The sequence below is a fragment of the Portunus trituberculatus genome, chromosome 18, assembly GCF_017591435.1.
Source record: "Portunus trituberculatus isolate SZX2019 chromosome 18, ASM1759143v1, whole genome shotgun sequence".
Lineage (NCBI taxonomy): Eukaryota > Metazoa > Arthropoda > Malacostraca > Decapoda > Portunidae > Portunus > Portunus trituberculatus.
In genome coordinates this window covers 26,341,945-26,354,188 of record NC_059272.1, presented here as the reverse complement: position 1 = coordinate 26,354,188, position 12,244 = coordinate 26,341,945, and the positions used below count along the sequence as shown (strand labels likewise).

Here is a 12,244-nt window from a genome sequence, read left to right as displayed (position 1 = left end):
GTTTGATCTGCTGCTGCAGTCTCTGACGAGACAGCCAGACGTTACCCTACAGAACGAGCTCAGAGCTCATTATTTCCGATATTCGGATAGGCCTGAGACCAGGCACACACCACACACCGGGACAACAAGGTCACAACTCCTCGATTTACATCCCGTACCTACTCACTGCTGGGTGAACAGGGGCTACACGTGAAAGGAGACACACCCAAATATCTCCACCCGGCCCCGGGAAATCGAACCCCGGTCCTCTGGCTTGCGAAGCCAGTTGCTCTAACCACTGAGCTACCGGGCGTGTGTGTGTGTGTGTGTGTGTGTGTGTGTGTGTGTGTGTGTGTGTGTATGTGTACTAAGAAAATTATGGTAAAGTCACAAAATTACTCTTATCTCACTCTATCAAGCGATTTTTGTAATTGTTTCTGGTCAAGCCAAATCATCTACTACTTTCTCATTACAGCCTCTAATGAAATCTAGCCTAACTGCATACTACGAAGGCCCTCATAACTTACACTGCGAGAATGATACATATAATTGCTATGGAAATTACGACTAAAAGTGAAGTCTACATTGTTACTATGAAAAGACGATTCCTCCTGGCAGAACGAGTCGTGTGTAATTCAGTAATAATATCAGACTAGCAGCTTCCTCCCTCAGGCTGCTACCACGAAGGCACCAGCATGAGGCACGACAATTGACGCCTCGTGTGTGTGTCTGAAATTACTAACCAGCATGAGGCGTGGAGTTCGCCCCTCCTCTCCCTGCTACCAAGCCAGAACCCTTGCCACGCCACGCCAGGGGTTCCACGTCCTGTTTTTGTTTCAGCTGTCCAGGTTGGTGTTCCTGCTTTAATTACCGTTCCTGTGTTATTTTTCATTATTTCTGTCCTTCCTGGCACGTGGGTTGTTACCTTTGGTGGACGTACGGCGGTAACTCATTCAGGAGATGTGATGTTTGTGTCTGTTGCCTGTTAGTTAATACCCATTTACATTTTTTAGTGCAGTATTTAACACATTATACAAGTGATCAAAATTATTATCATATAAAAAAAAAAGATTGGCGTCAAATGCATATAAAAATCACAGAATTTATTACTGGCATTGGAAAAATAATTTATGTAAAGCAAAACCAGTAATGTACTCTGTATTGATCCCTGAGGTACTCCCCTGGCTGTGGATTTCAGCAATGTTTTCTTTTATATTTTGTTAACTATAAGCTTTATATCGTGGATCATATGACACTCATTAATTAGGGGCTAGCCTTTCTAGTCTATTTTCTAAGAATGATATATTCTTCATTCATACTGTTGATTAATGTTTTCTGGGGTCTTTTCTTGTGACCATAATTTTTTTTTTTTTTTTTTGTAATGTGAAACAAGAAAATTAGTAGCCATATGTCAGTGAAGAGGAAAAAAGTAAATAACCATTCCGTGTAATCAATAGTTAATCAATGTATTTGTAAAGATTTTAAGTGATGTTTGAGCGGTGACATGTAAAAGATAATTCTCATGGTTATTGAATATATCTTATATTATCCCGGGTGACTGCCACGTATCCTCGTGCAAGATGATTCTTAATGAAATTATCATGTACGACTTAACCTGACACCTTGTTAAACACACTCACCACTACCTGATTAGTACAGCAACACGCAAACATTTATGCACCAATGCCTCTTGTATTTCCTCTAATACTGCTACTGCTACTACTACTGCTACTACTACTACTACTACTACTACTACTACTACTACTACTACTACTACTACTGCGTATTACTTCCACCACCACCCACCACCACCACCACTACTACTACTACTACTACTACTACTACTACTACTACTACTACTACTACTACTACTACTACGTATTACTTCCACCACCACCACCACCACCACTATTACTATGTATTACTTCCACCACCACCACCACCACCATACTACTACTACTACTACTACTACTACTACTACTACTACTACTACTACTATTACTACTACTTCTACCACTACTACTACTACAATAATAATAATGCAGTGAAATGATACACCACTCAACATACGTTCTCCCTGAAATAACTTCTTACTGTGTCTGTTTTTACAATTCCGTATAACATGATATGATTATATCCTGCAGCGTAGCGCAGTGAGCGTCTACTCTTACTTACTGTTATTAGAAATATAATGTTGAGGATTATATATTTAAAAAAAAATCATAATAAATTAGGTAAGCCACGTGGATCAATGCGTGACGGGAATTTTCCATTAAGGTAATGTTCGGTCTTACCTGGCACGGATAATGAATCGCGATGAAGTGTGGTTCTGCTTTTGTTTGCTTTCTTCCCACCCGCCTCGAAGCATTACTCGTATTGCGGATATGAAAGCGACAAACCGTGTTGTTGGTACTTCATTACTCACTCCGTTCTTCCTCACGCTCGCCGGCCTGACGAACTAATCATAAAAAGTAATCAATCACGTCAGAGCTTTGGCTGCCAGCATTCACTCAAAGTGTGTGTACGTGTGTGTGCATGTGTTTCACTTTCCTTGACAAGCGTCGTGTTTCGTTTAATCAGTTTATCAAATTACAAAAGTATACATAGATTACTGATTACTTGTTTTGTGTCACATAACTTGTGATATAGTTGTTCTGGACTACTAAAGTATATATATATTTTTTTTTTGCAAGTTTTTTTTTTCATTCCTAAGTGTTGTTTTGGTTTCGGTAGTTTAATCTAATCTAAGCTGTGTCAATGAACCTGTCTGTCTGTCTATATGTTTGTTTAACAGTCAGTCCGTCTACTCTTTTATATGTCTATCTGTCCATTCATCCATCCATCCATTCATTTTTCTATCTATAGTAAGTATGTATAAGTTCATCTGTCTATCAATCTGTCTGTCTGCTTACTTGCCTGCAATTATGTGTCTCTGTCTGTCTCTGTACATATCTACTGTTTATATACACATCCATCTACCTATCTATGTATATGTATTCATCATATGTGTCATGGCAGTCACGACGCACCTCGAAGACTTATAAAAAAAAAAAAAAACTTGTAGCGTTGTCCACATCAGGAAATCAACTCCGCGCAGACTCCAGCGGCCAGCAAACTTGAGCACGCAGTATGTCTCATCTTAATGTGCATTGTCAGAATATTAACAAAGCCTCAAGGGAGCTTCCTGGTAATTAGTTTGCGAGCACTCTGCTAAATATCCGGCAATTTGTTGGTCTGTTTATTTGTGGGTTTCCTCACCTTAAAGTTGTGACGAGTGAGTTTCTGTCAGTGGCTCGTGGTGGTGGTGGAGGTGGTGAGTTGTGCTGTTCCTGCTGCCAGAATTGTGTGGTGGTGGTGAGGTGAGGTGGAGGTTGGTGTGGTGGTGGTTGCTAGTGGTAGTGATGGTGATTGAGGTGGTGATAATGAAAATAATGATGACTGGTACTGGTAATGAATGAAGACCGATGATTGATGGTAATAATGATGATAATAGTGATAATCATAGTCCTAATAATAAAGTGAATGATAATGAGGTAACAACAACAACAATAATGATGGTAATAATAATAATAATAATAATAATAATAATAATAATAATAATAACAATAATGATAATAATAATAATAACAAAAATAATAATAAATAGATAACAATGATAAAACTATAAAGCAAAAGAGACAAAAAAAACAAGATCGAGAAAAAAATAAGAATAAAAAAGAACAATGACAACAACAACAAGAAGAACCAGAAAAAAAAACATCAAAAATAACGTCTCAATTTCCCGCTAAAGACGTTTGTTTAACATTCTTTAAGCTGTAAAAGAAGACGTGGGGTTGGAGACAAAAGGTGAGGGACAAGCAGCACCATAAAAGTGTTCATTAGGGTTTCTTTTCCTTCCCGGGAGATAATTAGCAAACACGAGCACAGGGAGCATCGAGGTGTGGCATGAGGGTGTCGGGGCAAAACAAAAAGGTGCCTGCGGGTATTGTTTCTTTGTCAAACATTCTCTACTATTTCCCTGTATCTTTCTGTATTGGTTGTGCTCTTATTAGTATTGTTTATTGTTACTACTAGTAGTAGTAGTAGTAAGTAGTAGTAGTAGTAGTAGTAGTAATAGTAGTAATAGTAGTAACAGTAGTAGTAGTAGTAGTAGTAGTAGTAGTAGTAGTAGTAAGAGTAGTAATAGTGGTAATAGTGGTAGTAGTAGTAGCAGTAGTGCTAGTGAAAGTAGTGGTTGTGATGGTAGTAGTAGTAGTAGTAGTAGTAGTAGTAGTAGTAGTAGTAGTAGTAGTAGTAGTAGTAGTGGGGGTGGTGGTGATATTAGTTATTCTTGTTTTTTTTTTTCCTTTATTCCTGTGGTAGTATTGTAATGGTAGGAGGAAGAGGAGAAGTAGCGGTTGGAGTGAAGCGGTGGTGAAGGGTGGTAGTAATAGTAATAGCAGTGGGCATAACAACAACTGCAATAACAGGAATGCTACCAAAGGCTACTTATTGATCAGAAGCTGAAAATATGATGAAAGGCAGTGGAATAACTTCTCCGTCAGGTGACATAAATTAACTTGTTTATTCCTTTATGTGCATGGCTAGGTGTTCGATTCCATTCATCATGGCGTGTTATTGTAGTGTAGTTTCATTACCAGAGGGCGCCGTGCTATCACCCAATCACCTGAGTGCTCGGGGACTCTTGTAGTTCACGTCTAAATCTAGTTTGTGTATACACTTTATTTGATGAATTCCTGAGCTACAGGGGGCTCTTGTTTTGTGCTTTGCAGCTTGGCTTGGACGAGTCAAGGTTTGTTTTACTTGCAATTCATCAATTCTACAAAAAGGAATAACAAACAGCAAAAAACTTGTTGACCTTAATATGAAATTCTTTATAATGAACACAATCTCAAATAACGGAAAAAGAAATGCCAAGTCTTGTATGCATTTATGTGTGCGTATATGTATTCACATATAATTCATATATGTATGTATGTATGTATGTATGTATGTATATAAGCTCTTCATCCATCTATCCATCCCCTCATCATTTACTGCCCGAGTTCTTTACTGATATCGTGGCCAGCGCAGTTATTATAACCAGACACACACGGTGAAAACCCACATTAATTCCACCAGATCTGCATTAATCCTACGCACGTCATTTGTTTTCCTTTTTTTCCATGAAGACAGTATACAAGCTCACCCTGAGGTGTTCACGAGCTGCCTTTCCGTTGTGTTGTGCTCACGTGCGACACACCGACACCTCTACCTCTCACAGCCTGGCCTTGGGAGGGAGAGTGAGGTGTGTTTTCTCGGGAAATAATGACACTCTGTAAAATTGTCTCTACCCCTTGCTGCAATCCGTGTACAGGGAGAGCTGGGACGCTAATATATTCCTTCACTGCCTTTGTTTCCTGCTCAGCGACTAATTAAAATCAGAATATCAGCGTCTAATGCAGCGGATTGTTCTGAAAACATGAAGCGGCAAAGTGCAAAGAAAGAATTCCTCTCCCTAAACCACGCACACCTCCTGCTCGTTGGTGGGGGAAGGGAGGGGAATCAATACGGGTTTCAAAGGAGTCAAAGCTTTCCTGGTCTTCACGAACCTTTTAGAAAATTTCACTTCTTCGATCGTGGCCTTGCTGGTGTCCGTATTCCTACACCACCATCACCATCACCACCGCCATGCACCACCACCAGTTACTAATGCAAAGGTTGAAGACATATATATCTTTACTACACTTTCATATTCTCTCTCTCTCTCTCTCTCTCTCTCTCTCTCTCTCTCTCTCTCTCTCTCTCTCTCTCTCTCTCTCTCTCTCAAGAAATGTGTATTTTTATTGACTATCCCTCTTTCCCTCTTACACAAGCATTAAGATTCAGCGTACATTGTAACTTGATGTCTCCCGCCTACTTGTTCTCATTTTTAGGACTTAGTTCTTGATTGTATTTCACTTTGAATTACATTGATTTGCTGAAGGGAAGAGTCCACTGAGAGTAGAGTGGATTATGTGTGTGTGTGGGCTGCAGCGCTCGACTTTTCTTTAACGATACTCCGGCGCCACTCAGCACTAGAAACATTGCATTATTCTCAGAGGTGTTCTTGTGCTGCTGCGATGAGCTGGTTTGTGTCAGAGTTGTGAATTCGTTCTTGTAACCTGATGTATTATAGGTCTACTCACATCGTTTTAAGACACGTTAGGAACACCTTGCGAATTGTGTGTGTGTGTGTGTGTATAGATAGATACATACATAGATAGGTAGTAGTTAGATACAAATACAGACTAACAGACAGATAGATAGATAGACACACAGACAGAGAAACATCTACCTTGCTGGGAAGTATCATTCTCCCTGAGGGCCGCGAGGTATGGTCGGGTTGCAGGTGCAAGACATTGTTATGCCTCCGTTGCCCACAGCGAGTCTCACTTCGACTCAAACAAAACTCAACAATTCTACATATATTTCAGAAAAGTCTCCTCTCGTGTCGCTTGCACATCATGACGAAAGTTTGCAATGGATACTGACCTTGGAGGAATTCTGACGCTCGTGCTATAGTTGGTGAGGTCGGATAGGGAAAGATTGCCGTGCTGCGTAAATATTGTAATTGTGAAGGCATGGAGTGGGCGTCACGGGGCTGTTGAAGGTGATGTGATGAGCACCGTGACTCTCTTTACTCACCCTGTGCTTTGTTTTCTTTTGTTTTTATCCACATACAAGAAAGAACCGGTGTAGTTCCTTTTCCCGTATTTTCATCATTATAATGGTGTATCTCCCGCCTAGTGACTGTCTGTTTATATGATCGTGGAGGTGATTTGACTCCCCACCGTCTCGTTATGAGTAACATACTCGTTATAAGTAGTGAAATAAAAGTGAAATATTAAAGCAACGAAAGCAAGCAATGAGATGAAAGTGAAAGATTAAAACAACGAAAATATAACACATAGTTCAGAAAAACGAAAGCAGTGGGAGCCGAAGCCAAGGCGTTTCCGCGAACACTGTTGGACTGGATGGTTCGTATGCGACTCGAAGCACTCTTTATCCGACGTCACTTCCGGCCTATCGTTGTCCATCCCACAGTTAAGCTTAGTGTTAGCATTTCCTCCTGTCACATCCAGTCAGAACATTTGTTTCTCGTGCGCGCACGCTCACACACACACACACACACACACACATTTTATGAACTCTAATCTCTCAATGGAAATGTTATTATTGTTGATCACGAGTTCAGTGCACGTGATCCTTAAGACTGTCAGTGTAATACACACACACACACACACACACACACACACAGGGAGGAGGTGGCTTAGTGGATAAGGTGGTGAGCGTGGGATCGGGCGTCCATGCGTAGGTTCGAATCCCACCACAAACCGTCTTGAAACTTCGTCATTTGTCGAGTGGTTTAAAGTTAGCTATATGTCACCATGATACCCAGGCTCCAGGTGTAAGTGTAATTGCCTTTCACCAAAGATGCGCTTGGGTGGTGATATGGGCTCTAATATGGGTACCACTATGAATAAAATTGCCTGCGCCGCTAATGGGTGGAAGCTGAACAGCGCTTCCCATACTCTTCAAATAGATCTACAGGCGCTATAGGCTATAAAATTAAAACACACACACACACACACACACACACACACACACACACACACAGATGCAGAGAGAGAGAGAGAGAGAGAGAGAGAGAGAGAGAGAGAGAGAGAGAGAGAGAGAGAGAGAGAGAGAGAGCTTTTACTGTGTGGAAAAGTAATAATTAGCCGGTGGCAATCACGAGTCGAGCATCTGGTCCTTTATATCATTGATGCCCACGCACGCCTACACACACACACACACACACACACGTTTCATCCTTTTTAATTACCTTAGATATCCCTTCTGTCCTTTCCTTCTTTGGCTCCCACCCTCTCCTTCCCTCCCTCTCTACTCCACCACCTCGCTGTTGAACCCTAATACTTAATTCCATCACGCCTTCCCACACTCGTATAATGTTCTGCTGCGCCCCACACTGTCACGAGATTAATGATTATATTCAACATCAAAGTCGCAATACATGTTAGGACGCCACTTAACCCTGTCTCCTGTCACTATCTAACCTTGCCTCGTCTCCCCTCCTACCTCCCTCCTACTGCTCCTCATCCTTCCCTCCCTCCCATCCTCCCTCCCTCAATCGTTCTCTCCATCACTCACTTCCCTTCTCTCCGTCATTGCCTCCCTGCGTCACTCTCCCCGCTGTCACTCTCCCCACACTTTTCCAGGTTAGGCCAACACTATCAGCACAGGTGTCACTTTCCCACTCGGTACCTGTTGAAGTGACCGGAAGGAAGGCTGTGTTCTGCGCCTCTACTTCTTTCTTGTTCCTCCTCCCTCGCTGCGCTATTGTGCGTCGTATTGGCTGACGGTGGAGTAGTATTGGTAGTATTGCTCATGGACGCAAAGGATGATGGCCAGACAGAGTCGCTGTAGTGAAAAATTGTGCTAATCTTTGGCCTTTATAGTGACTACAGTGAAATGCTTCGGTTTTAATGACGGTCACTAATATGCCTCGTCTTTATCCATGTCCATTGTACCATCGTGTATTTCCAGAGACTTTCAATTAATTCTCACAACGTCGACTCTTCAACAATACATCATAAGTTCTAAAATTGGCACTGCTAACTCGAAAATTAATATAGATAGATGTGAGTGCCAGAGCCAGCGGCGCGTGGCATCTTGACGGTGGGAGGCTGAGTTGCCTTCGACTGATTTGCTTGGCCAGTGCACCGCGGAGCGTCGTGAGGGAAGGTGTGTGCTGTGTGCAGTGTGCTATTCCCATTCCGTATCCAATTCCACTATCCTCGCGAGACGACCAAGAACATCCCACCGCCTCGTGTGCTGTGCATTGGCGGGTGACTGTGCCGGAACACATCCACGCCTCACCTCTCGTGTCATTACTGCTACTATTTATTAATGACACCAAAGGAGACAGTTCATGCAAGGAAACTAGAAATTGTAACGAAAAAAGAGTAACTAAAAAGAGAATGCCCATGTGGAAAGAAATGTGCCGCCTAACAAAGTGTGATGGATTGGTGTGGGCGGCGGGCGGGTGGGCGGATGGGCGGACGTGAGGCGTGAGGATGTGACCCGTGTGTGTGTGTGTGTGTGTGTGTGTGTGTGTGTGTGTGTGTGTGTGTGTGTGTGTGTGTATGTATGTATGTATGTGTCTTGAACAAAAAAATACATGTAAATAGGAAAAAATAAGCATATTTGAGCAAACGAACCGTGAAACATATTTTTCGATTCGAGGCTCAAAGGTGGCGAGGGAAGGCAGTAGAGAAGAGCAGGCGGCTGAGTGCAGACGTGTATGTACCAGCGAGCAAAGGAGGACGTGAGGATGACTGAGCACTGGCAAGGGAAGGCTGTGCTCGGGAAGTGCCTAAAGTGTTGACCATTTTGTGCAGGTGTAGCGCCGCCTAGGGAGGTACAGGCGCCGGAAAATAAAAAGAATAAGAAAATGTGTGCGTGTATGTGACCAGTGGTGTTACCTATACAGCCGGTAGGTTATTGGTTGAGTGTAGTGCTGTAGGATAATGGTGTAGGTGTGACAGATGTTTGTGTTTTGCTGTATTAAAGGTGCTGCAGAATAAGGCAGGTGTTATAGGAATATGGAAAAAAGTGGTGTTTTAGAATTCTGCAAGTGCAATTTAAGGTGTTACATTTGTTCCTATTTTTTGGCTAATTCCTTTAAGATCTTTTAGAGAACTTGCAATTTCAATGAGCCTTTTTTTCAATGTTCTGTTGCCCTTGCCAGATCAACCTCTTGCATAATAAAAAAAAAAAAAAGCAGGCAGGTGTTACAATTGTGGTAAGATTCTGTAGATGTTGTTTGATGGGTTACAAGGTGTTATTTGATGGGCTACAGAATCAGGCAGGTGTTACAAGGATATATGGGAAGATTCTGCGTGTTATGGGAGGTGTTGCAGTCCCAGAATGGTGTTTCAAAAAAAGTGAGATTTGTTGTAGGAGTGCGTAAGTGTGGCAGTGTGTTTCAAGATGAGGCAAGTTACAAGATCACTGAGGTGTTTAGGAATAATGTGAAGCAGATGTGGAAAATCATGCTACAGGAATGTGAAGGTGTTACATTTGTGTTACCTTGACATGGGATTGTATAAGCTCGAATAGAGGTGTTGAAAAATTACAGATGCTAATGTAGGCGTTGCAGAATAATACATGTGGCCAAAAAGAGTTACAAGAGGTGTTGAATGATTGCATAGATGTTACAGAATTATAGGAACCGTTAGAGCATTATAACAAAGACTAATGGAATGAAAAAGATAGTACAGGTGTGACCAGGTGTTACAGAGCAATGCAGGCGTAACTAGAGACGTTACAGAGGAGTGCAGGCGTAACTAGAGGTGTTATAGGGGAGTGCAGGTGAGACTAAAGGTGTTACAGAGCAGTGCAGGTGAGACTAAAGGTGTTACAGGGCAATGTAGGTGAGACTAAAGGTGTTACAGGGCAGTACAGGTGAGATTAAAGGTGTTACAGGGCAATGCAGGTGAGACTTGAGGTGTTAAAGGGCAGTGCAGGTGAGACTTGAGGTGTTAAAGGGCAGTGCAGGTGAGACTAAAGGTGTTACAGGGTAGTGTAGGAGAGACTTCATTTCTGCCTTGATTACAGCTATTGGAGGTTCATGAGTGTTAAAAGATCATGCAAGTATGGTTAGATGTCACTGGATCCTGAAAGCGTTACAGAATTCTTCAAGTTTTTAAAGAATGAGGCAGGTTTGGGTACAAGTGATGCAGGTTATGTAATGCAATGATGATCAATGGTGTTAGAAAGTTGTGCAATTGTGATTGGAGGTGTTACGTGATCCTGTTAGTGTGTTGTATGATTGTGCAGGGTTTAGAGGATCGGGTAGATATATGTGTTGTTGGAGGTGTTGTAAACAGGTTAGTACAAGTGTTGAAGGCAATGCTAGGGGATACAGCGAGTGTAGGCCATATAGGTTTCGATATTATAGGCTGTGACGTGTTGCAGACCGTAATGAGTGTTGTGGTGGAGGGAAGTGTTACCATTCAGGTCAGGTGTAACCCTTCATGAGTGTTCTACTTCAGAACAAGCGTTGTGGGTTGTAATGGGTGCAGTGGGTTCTATTCAGCACAAGCATTACAAGCCTCAGGGAACGTTGCAGGGCCATCAAAGTGTTCGTAGTTCCCGAGGGGCGATTAGTTTTCCTTTTTGTTTGGAAGTTGGAAAGTTTAGGCGCAGCGACTTCACATTTTACGGAACATTGAGGAAGTTTGTGTCCTTTACCATCCCCATGAAGGAGTCCAATTGTCCATTAGAATTACTGATCGTGAGTAGCGTGTGGTGTACGCGTGTAGAGGTAATGCCAGGAGTGTGACAGGTGTTACAGGCACCACCAAGAGGCACTACCAGTGGCGGTGGCACAGTGAGATTTTCAGCAGCTCCTGAGATCAGTCGCCAAGTGCACGGAACAGCAGCGTGACAACTAAACTCGTTCAATCTGACAACACTTTCCGTGGTGTGGGTGCTGAGAAAGACCAGCACCATCATAACCGTCAGGAGTAGCAATACCTGGAGTGATGTAGTGAAGTGGTGGTTGAATACTAACAAGATCAAATATGTCGGGTGCTTTTGCGTAGTGATTGGAGGCAGCCGCTTGTACGCGGGACTAGGTGGCATCGTGTGACACCCAGGAAGGCTTGTGTATTGGCGGTGGCCTCCTTGGGTGAGGGTGCACTCTGGTGGCGGTGGAGCCAGGATCGAAGCGGGGCTGGAGCACCAGGTAACGAGGACACAGCAAGACATACATGTATGACTGGAAGGCGCGCAACACTTCTTCCTCCGGGGGTGCTGAGGGTCACTCCCCGGGGCCAGAATTCCCACTCGTGGGTAAGACCGTGGAGTGGCAGACGGCCAGTCCTCATAGGCACCTGGGGCAGGGTGACGGGACACTGGCTCCTGCTGCAGTTGCTGCTTCACGCCGCCACCGACGCCAAGACAACACACCACCACTTGTCGCCGGCCGAGGCTGCCCGCCAAGCCTCGTTCTGGCCACCCGCATCCATCCCGTTCTTCCTCACTCGGGAAGAACACAGACAAGAAACTCCCTGGCCTACGCCGGAACCCCCTGCAGCGGCCCGGCATACCTCCCCCCGCACTTCAGCGTCAGGACATCATCATCATAGCAGACACCTGGCCTGGCCTCTGGAGATCTCAAGTAATGTGTCACGCTGGCAAGGAGGAAGTTATCATGGTCGCCACCACATTTCCCACA

At 43.3% G+C, this 12,244-nt stretch overlaps 1 non-coding gene across 1 annotated transcript; it reads right to left on the bottom strand.

Annotated features, from left to right (window-relative positions):
- Window positions 1–215: 215 nt before the first annotated feature.
- Window positions 216–292, bottom strand: Trnaa-cgc. The gene has a single exon. It is a non-coding gene; the product is annotated as a tRNA-Ala (tRNA).
- Between the last annotated feature and the right edge of the window lie 11,952 nt (window positions 293–12,244).